General features: G+C 37.7%; 1 non-coding gene across 1 annotated transcript; it reads left to right on the top strand.

Moving 5' to 3' along the window:
• Positions 1 to 445: 445 nt before the first annotated feature.
• On the top strand, positions 446 to 517 carry trnae-uuc (transfer RNA glutamic acid (anticodon UUC)). The gene has a single exon. It is a non-coding gene; the product is annotated as a tRNA-Glu (tRNA).
• The last annotated feature ends 7755 nt before the right edge of the window (positions 518 to 8272 follow it).

The raw sequence follows: 8272 nt of genomic DNA on the forward strand, positions 1-8272 counted from the left end.
TGCTGTTCAGCTTTTCCCCCCATAGAGCTAATCTCTTTCATTTTCATTATTATGATAACCTTTTTCCCCCAAGCCTTTCTCCTTGAGTTTTTCCCCCAATGTCCTTTGGGCTTCACTTCCACCATACCCTGGAAAAAAAGAGCAAACTAAGTATTCGCTCAATATGTGTTGCGCTTGAAAAGACCAACGTTTTAATACTTTAAAGCAATTTCTTTCCACCGTTTTGGGCATCAACTTCAGTACTTCGAGTCATGGTGACATTTAAGTCACTAAATTCACCACTAACATAATATTACTAGAAGGGAGTCCAGCAGCACAAGTAGAAAAAGTGTTGAGTCAAGTACATTTGGTTGAAAATAAACATCATCATTTTTAGTTTTTTAAAGTAACTTAAATAACTGGGATAAAGGTTGGTGTAGTAAACATGTATTAAAAAGTAAAAAGATCCCATATGGTCTAGTGGTTAGGATTCCTGGTTTTCACCCAGGCGGCCTGGGTTCGACTCCCGGTATGGGAACTAATATTTGGAGGTGTTTAGCTAAACACGCCTGCAGCGACATAATTTCATAGGTTCGAATCCCGCACCGAGCGGTCCTATCCTGCGTGTCATTCCCCCCTCTGTGCCTCCAGTTTCCTGTCTCTCTCTACTGAACCTGTACATTAAAGGCAAAAAACCCCCAAAAAATATACTGTAAAAAGAGAACACCCACAGCTGTCTTCACAAAGATACTGTAATAAATGCATTTTAGTCATTGATCTTGCTGACAAATGGAAATACACATCTTAAATACAAAAGGCAGGGTTTACAGTGAGCATCAATGTATTAGATATAAATGTTATAAATGTTTCCTAGTGGCCACTCATGGTATTGCAGTGAAAAATCCCCTGCAGCCCAAAAAGCATTTACCCCATAGACCGCCATTGTAAAAGAACTGCAAATAAGGCCAATTATGACTCTTTCTATTATGAATTTTTGATCCATGGAAGTTTCATATTTGTAAAACTTTTCTCGGGAGTGGAGGAAACACTACTGTGCATATTCACTAATGAAATAAGTGCTAATTAGTCACTGAGAACCCTGCCTTTTATATTTAAGATGTGTATTTCCATTTTAAAAGAGCAGCTGAAGGATCAGTGACCTAAACATTGTATTTATTAAGAAATATCATTACTGAGCAAGTGAAGACAGTGTGTGGGTGTTCTCTTTTTCCTTTGTAATGCTAACATCAAAAGGTATTGAAGATGAGTGTGTGATGGGATGGATGTTATAATACAGCTGGCCTAATCAGCCATATTCCTTTTTAGTCGTGACTTCCTAATTTTGGGTGCACTAACATAAAGAAGCTTCAGGGCAAAAAAAAAGAAAAATAAAACAGCTCTGCATCATCTTTTGTTAAGTGCTGCTTTGTTTTGCTTTGTTCTTGGGCGACAGGATGGACTAACGGCACAAAAAGCTGCTCCAGTTCAAGTAGAGGCCATAATTTATCCCTCTCCATAGAACATTAAAGCTTTTTTGTTTTTATGTGACGATGCGTCATTCCATAAATATACACTGGGTCTCTTCACTTTCTGCAGCAGTAGAAAGGAGTGAGGCAAAGTCAGCACTCAAATGCAGCTAAGCCAAACATCATCTCACTATACTTTACTTAAGCTACTGCATAACAGTAGCCCCATGGCTTATTATAAGTATACCACACAATAAACTTGACTTATTTATTTTCAGCCAGCCCAAATGACAAATATTTCACAGTTTCTCTATAGAGCTGTTTTTAGCTCAAGAGATGTTTTGGCCAACTCCATCTCCAACTTATGTGCTGCAAAGCTACAGTACGTCCCCTGCCAACATAGACTTCTACAAACAAGGGAGACTTGGCAAGGGAGACACCTTACACACACACACACACACACACACACATGCACACACAAAAAACATATACCATTACACACAATAGCCTGACTTGTTAGACATATTATCTGTTTTTATATCATAGTTTATGGTGCAATCAAAGTCCTGAAAAATCAGCATATCGTAGGATCAAAAGGAAGACACACCAACTCTTAAAATTATGAATGAGAAACATAAACTGAGAACAAAGTAAATATGTCATCTGCTTAACTTTAAGGAGAATGGTGGTCCACTTTCACTGCCAACTTTCAGGAGAAAATCATATCTTGGCAGTCCTGTTCTTGACAGCTCATACCCAGCTGGTGAACAGACTTATATTTTAGTATCCCATATTAAGTGCACAAATGGCATAAAAAGACAGTAAGCTGTCATGGCTGGCAGCGCACAAGTGTGCATGCAGTGCTCATTTCTCAGTTGCGTTTGAGGGGTCCCACAACTTCAGACTTAGAAACCCCCTATCCAAGAATACTGTATCTGATGCCAGAATGAACCCTCATTCAGACAAGCCCTGAGGCAAAACCAGTCACTCACTTTATCAAAAATTCAGCATGGACCAAAGAAAAGAACAGTTTGAATGAGTGCCCTTATGCGATGTATCTTAATGACAGCCCAATAAGAGAAGGCTATTGTAAGTACTCTTAATGTACCTTAATGTGGGTAGACTTCCAAAACAACCCACGCCATTATTATAAAAACTATTCATATGGGTATTTTCTGATGATTGATTGAGTTTAGACAGCTAAAATTACACGTTGATGGATTATGGAATGATTGTTATCATGGTTCAAAATAATATAAAATCATTCAACCTCACTTAGAGGTTTGGCAACAATAAAACATGGCATTCCTTTCCACTATCTTTCTTTCTGTTGCTTCCCCAAAACAAAATCCATTAAAATGGAGTGCATGTGCTTTGAAGTGCTTTACACCTTCAGTATAGAAGTCTTCAATGACCCTGTCTGCTTGTCAACAACACATATTGAAAGGTCTCAAAGCAATGATTGAGAAACAATGCATTAAACCATCTGGCTGCAGCAAATGTAGATAAAAATAATTACACAAAATGTGCAAATGTTAACATCTGTTCCTTCCAATTTTGAATCACTGCTGGCCTGTGATTATATTCGATAGTCGTCAGCACAACATGACGTCAACACACACGCACTTAACCCTAACCCTCTCTTACCATCCTTATCATTGTGGGCCTGTGAACGAATGCCAGCTGGACCGGTGGGCGGCGGGAAAGAGTGGAAAAACCGAGGACGATAAAATTGGTTACATCGGTCCCCACATGTTTGAATGAAAGATAATGATCTACTTTACACTTAACCACATGTCTTAAATGAATGACCTTGCTATAATTTCTCATAACTTGTATATTGCAGGGGTATGCAGGCATCATGATGTCTGCAAGATGTGGATGTCCCAATTAATACTTTTCTCTTTGTTACACAAAAGAAAAGAATGTGAAATATTTACGTAACCTATGAAATCCACTACCAGAAATAATCTAATAGTAATTTATCAGTTTGAAGTTATTTACCTGAATTGTTTCATAATGTATTTTAAAACTTAGTCCTCAAAATGGTCAATTTCATCTCAGAAACCTTAGTGAATAGAATCATTTGAACCTGTTTACCTCCAATGTTAACAATGTTGCCTGTGACTGATGATTTTGACTTCTCAGTGTAGCTGTCTTTATATAAGCATAAAGCTTGAGTGAGCTCTTGCACTACTTAAACTGGACCTAAACCCAAATCTAATCTTAATCTTAAAACCAAGTTTTAACCTTTTAAACAGTTCTCTAAAAGCAAAATAAAGTCCTCACTATGATAGTTTAAAACTCCCGTTGGTCTTCACAAAGATAAACATACACACGCATACCCACTCACACGAAATCTGGGCAACAAAGGATCCAATCCCATATTGCCAATGTGTGATGTGACTCATGTCTTATCTTGGACTCCTCAGAGGGGAAATCTGGACTGCGGTTAAGCTGTTGTTAAAAACATCAAAGCATGAATTCAGGTTGGAATTTGAAGCTGTTTGTAATTTTCTTTAATATTATACGTCAAAAGAAAGCTATTTCTTGAACATGTACTCAACCCCCCCCCAAAATAAAACAACAACACACAAATCTAAACACAAACTTTTACAGCTTCTAAAAATACATACAACTTATAAAAAGCTGCCACATGGCATTTGTTCTGTGTTTTAGAAAGTGTTGGTGTACTTCCAGGACAAGTTTTGACTTTCTATGCATGGGTCTGACAGATAGATGGCTTAAAATACATACATCTGCTAACCTTTGTTACTGCAGTTTTGAACGTTAATAACATAATGTTCATCCTATATCCTTGTTAAAAGCTAAACAAAATTTAAAAACAGCTAAAACATCTTTAGGTGTTACATTCACACCAGAACATTAAACATCAGCCAACATTTGATGCCTAGTGACAATTGTGTTATTCAGGGTTTATTGATCACTTTAACCATCCAGGACCCCTTTCACCCAAAAAGGATTATAACATCTATGTACTAAGAACATCTCGGGCTCCTTTGTCTGGCTAATGTATTCAATCTAATGACATGAATGTGGAGAAGCACCTCTGTTTGACTTTCAGGTTTCCATCACATGTTACATACCTCAGAGCCTATAGAATTGTCAGGCATAACTCCACAGAAGATTGAATCAGGGAGTGCTGCACTATATCCCAAAATCAGCACCTCAACAGTCTGAGAGCACCAAAGACGGAAAAAAAATGCTGCTTTCCCAACCTTTAAAAGCATGGAGATTGAAAATAAGGCATAAGAAACAAGTCAAAACAGGCAATTCATCAAGTTTACATTTTGAATTTACTCCTCATACTCAATGCTGCACAAATAGATGTGTAATGTTATCCCCTTGTTTTTTTACACATGGTGTTTTATAAGATTTCAGATGCAGTATGAAGTTTTGGAGGCATGACGACTGACAAGCTCAGAAAAACTGTCAGCTTGTCATAACATGTCCATGTTGATCCAAGCCCAAGTGGTACATCACCACTGCAAAACAGGCAAGTGCTTGAGAGCTCCCTTATGGACCTTTTTGAGCACTTTGTGAACACTTTCCAGAAGAACACAACCCTGCAGAGTTAGATTGAGGGAATAGCCCACAATTTATAGCACTGCAAAGTTGTTTGGCCTCTGATAATGCTTTAAAAAATGTATACTTGATTTTACTTGACTTGATAGCAGAAAAGTGTCTAAGGCTTTTTGTAGTTCAACAGGAGCTGTTCCTTGAACTCGGTGGCGAAGTTCAAACCCTTTTCTGATATTTGGGATATATACAGCTTGACGATTGGCAGAGATGGACATGAGCTTTTCATTATCAATGTTTTTCCTTTCCGTTTTAAAAGAACAATTCACTTTTACTGAAGTACTAAAATGTAAAAAGTGTCTTAGTAATGTCTTCTAGGTTGATTTATAAATTCTGTCCTGTACAAATCAAACAATCAATCTGCTGAAGCTTTGGCTTTTGACTTCTGGGACCATTTTTTGGGCCTTTAACCATGTTTAACATAGACAGCCAACATTATAACAGTGTCACAATACAGAAAATCACAAAAAAGCATGATGTGGCCCTTTTTAAATCATGGCAGAATTTTACTCAGTGTGTAGCAGAAACCCACAATTTCACATAATGTGTTTTTGTCTAAATAACATCCCCTCAATTAAACCGGCTGCGCACTGCAATTAAGTTCCATTCACATTTGAAGGTCATTCAGTGGGTTGGTGTGCTGCTTCACAGAGATTTGTCCTTACTTGGCCACTTTTTATCTTTAAACTGTAGAAAAAGAGAGCGAGAGAGAGAGAGAGAGAGAAAGAGAGAGAGAAATCAACATTATGAGTTACTATGTGTAGATAAAAACCCACCAAATGAATCCGCTTCTAATACAAACTGGAACATCATCACTAGTTGATAGTGTTAAAAAAGGCTTGACTCATAAAGAAGCTCAAATAGCATAGCTTGCATTATCAGATGAGTAAAACCATCAAATATAAATCACTATTATGATTTCACAGTGAAGTATTATACTGCAGTCTCAATATAAAGCCAATGCATCAAATTGCTCCCCTGCTGTGCAAGAGAAATCTCTAAAGTAATACACACATACGCACACACACCACAGCCCAGATTCAACCCCCGCTGCCCCCCCCCCCCCCCCCCTCCAGCAGGCGACTGTGTTTATATGTTGATTAATATGGCTGCTACTGTAATACACTCCAGGGTGTAACACAACAGGCTGATGGGAGGGAAGTTACACATCTAACATGTATAATCACGTTTGAACATCTTCATTGAAAACAGTTACTACGCATGTAATTATGATCAGTGTCCACTATATTTGATCATTCTGAATCTGAATCTAACCGGGTAACCTTTTAAGTGGAAGATAGTTAGCCTGATTGAGATGTTGCTGTCAATTGTTTAGAGAGGCCAAGGATAAAATGGTATATTGGTGAATACAAAGACTGCCACAGTAGTTTAGTTGGGAACAAGCCAGATACAATTTCTACTGGAGGAAGTAGCCTTGACAAGAATGACAAGTTCCAGGATATAAAAGGTGTGGACAGCTGTTCATAAACTCACTTTGTGCTCTTAGCTTTAATAAAGTGTGAATGTACTGAAAGACATTTTTTTTTTTGTCTCGTTCAGTGTCAGTGGGATTGCAAAATTGCCACAACACTCCTCTTTGGTCAAATTCTGCTGTGTGTGAGTATTTTATCTGCATGTGTGTGTGTGTGTGTGTGTGTGTTTTTATATTTACACTGATTTATAGTTCTGCTGCTGTAGTATACCCCAGGCACACACCGAACACTTATCATCAATGAAAAAACGACTGTGTGTGTGTGTGTGTGTGTGTGTGTGTGTTTGTATTTATGCTGAACACTTTCGGGGTCAAAGCGGCCATGTACTCATTAACCAAACACAATGTAGAGTCTATTGCCATGGCAACAGTATCACAAAGGTTTCGGCAGGTCTTCAACACTATTACGGGGTTAGAGGATTTAAAAGAAGCACCTTACTTGGTTCACGCTGCCATATTTTACATTCACAATGATCTCTAGATAATATATCTAGGTAGGCTAGGTAAGGGCAAAGACTTAAACAGCCAGAGACTACCAGCATCGGAAATGCGTTTAAATTACGCAGCATCCAAGGAAGGTGACTTCTCCTAAGTCCCACTTCAAGTCATTTTTTAAATTTTTATTGCACAGTGTTAAATGCTTTATGTACAGATATATACAAAATACATTTATTTACCTCATTTAATTACTGTATTACTTCATTATTGAGTTCCTAGGTAATAATGTATGGCATTTGAACTTTACCCTGGTCTTTTATGCCTTTTCATTTTGTTGGCCATGTAGAGCAATTTAGTTTAATACAATACAATAATTTAAAACAGTAGTTAAAAACTAAATTATACATTTTTTCTTTGAGTACTGACAAAAGACTGGAGCACAGTGATCAATTTGTACCATAGCCTTTAATTGTGAACATCAATAAAGCCTAAAGCCCCCCAAATACCCTCTGCCATGCCAAATACATCCCATTAGAAAGGAACTCCACAGACTTAGTTATCCAATGTACCACTCGTCTGTTTAAGGTAACATTTATGCTCAATAAAAGACACAATGAACAATTTGCTTTTTTTTTTCCTTTAAAGTCTTTTGTATCACCCCTCTTCGTTCCATTATGCTCATGTTTTATTAATTTTTCTACTTTCACACATGTTCCAGTGTGTTGGCACTTTTCTGTAGAGGCCAGGCAGGTGGAAAAATGATTCAAGGGAAATAATGTCATTAATTTAATTTGCTCATAAAGCGTGTCAGTGTTAAGAGTTGTTCTGAACAGTTGTGTTGAGAGGATTCACTTGCCCTTTGTCTAGCTACAGTATTAATGGAGAGTTTTACTGTTTGTCTCTGTGAATGAGTATGGCCAACATCAGCCACTTGCCAACTCACTGGATGATGGTGTAAAGCTAAGAGACAGGAGAGAAATTTAGAATTAGACCGTTTCTGTAAGAGTAGAAAGACTTAATTAGTTGAGGTAGTGTCTTCTTCAAGAAATGTTGAAGGCAGTGATGGGGTGCCAAACATTACCTGAAATCAAAGAGCTGAGGTGCAAAGATTTGTATTGATTTGCTTCAGATGATGATAATGGAACCACTGACGGCAAAGATTGTGACCAGTTGCAATGTAGTTCATCAAACTGGGCAGGCGAGCACTGAATTTCTCATCCAGCTTTAAATGTAGTAGAGAGAGCTGGTGGACAGTATGTGTTCTTTATAGTGCTCAGTACCATTAAAATAATACTTC

This window comes from Scomber japonicus, chromosome 19, assembly GCF_027409825.1.
Source record: "Scomber japonicus isolate fScoJap1 chromosome 19, fScoJap1.pri, whole genome shotgun sequence".
Classification (NCBI taxonomy): Eukaryota; Metazoa; Chordata; class Actinopteri; order Scombriformes; family Scombridae; genus Scomber; species Scomber japonicus.